This window comes from Triticum aestivum, unplaced genomic scaffold (assembly GCF_018294505.1).
Source record: "Triticum aestivum cultivar Chinese Spring unplaced genomic scaffold, IWGSC CS RefSeq v2.1 scaffold82205, whole genome shotgun sequence".
Lineage (NCBI taxonomy): Eukaryota > Viridiplantae > Streptophyta > Magnoliopsida > Poales > Poaceae > Triticum > Triticum aestivum.
In genome coordinates, this window is record NW_025280293.1 from 59 (window position 1) to 1,220 (window position 1,162).

The 1,162-nt window shown below is 49.0% G+C and overlaps 2 non-coding genes across 2 annotated transcripts; both read right to left on the reverse strand.

The window, feature by feature from the left end:
- Window positions 1-315: 315 nt before the first annotated feature.
- On the reverse strand, window positions 316-434 carry LOC123178486 (5S ribosomal RNA). Its single transcript, XR_006489614.1, has one exon. It is a non-coding gene; the product is annotated as a 5S ribosomal RNA (ribosomal RNA).
- A 367-nt stretch (window positions 435-801) lies between these two features.
- Window positions 802-920, reverse strand: LOC123178485 (5S ribosomal RNA). The gene has a single exon (XR_006489613.1). It is a non-coding gene; the product is annotated as a 5S ribosomal RNA (ribosomal RNA).
- Window positions 921-1,162: the final 242 nt, after the last annotated feature.

The window sequence follows — 1,162 nt, forward strand, 5'->3', positions numbered from 1 at the left end:
AAAGACGATTCTACATTCTCACTACCATTACAACCGTTCCCTAACAATGGATAATGTCCTATACTACTTACTCTCCCGCTCAATCACGGAGACGAGTTTTCCACGGTTTCCACCCCTCCCTCCATACCGCAGCAACACGAGTTTTTTCCACCCCTTTCAGAACGCGCTCTTCGCGCCACAAAGCCGCCCCAAGACGCGCGAGCAATGAGCATCGAGCTTAAACATATCGCAAACGTCAAACATAATATAACGGGATTAATATATATCGCGCACGTGCGACATGTTTGTCACAAGGCGCAAAAAATAATTATAAAAGGAATGCAACACGAGGACTTCCCAGGAGGTCACCCATCCTAGTACTACTCTCGCCCAAGCACGCTTAACTTCAAAGTTTTGATGGGATCCGATGCTTTAGTGCTGGTATGATCGCATCCGACATGTTTCCCCGTCTTCGTCCCTTATGCTTGCCACTCCCAGGTCCGCTCCAAAGACGATTCTACATTCTCACTACCATTACAACCGTTCCCTAACAATGGATAATGTCCTATACTACTTACTCTCCCGCTGAATCACGGAGACGAGTTTTCCACGGTTTCCACCCCTCCCTCCATACCGCAGCAACACGAGTTTTTTCCACCCCTTTCAGAACGCACTCTTCGCGCCACAAAGCCGCCCCAAGACGCGCGAGCAATGAGCATCGAGCTTAAACATATCGCAAACGTCAAACATAATATAACGGGATTAATATATATCGCGCACGTGCGACATGTTTGTCACAAGGCGCAAAAAATAATTATAAAAGGAATGCAACACGAGGACTTCCCAGGAGGTCACCCATCCTAGTACTACTCTCGCCCAAGCACGCTTAACTTCGGAGTTCTGATGGGATCCGGTGCTTTAGTGCTGGTATGATCGCATCCGACATGTTTCCCCGTCTTCGTCCCTTATGCTTGCCACTCCCAGGTCCGCTCCAAAGACGATTCTACATTCTCACTACCATTACAACCGTTCCCTAACAATGGATAATGTCCTATACTACTTACTCTCCCGCTCAATCACGGAGACGAGTTTTCCACGGTTTCCACCCCTCCCTCCATACCGCAGCAACACGAGTTTTTTCCACCCCTTTCAGAACGCGCTCTTCGCGCCACAAAGCCGCCCC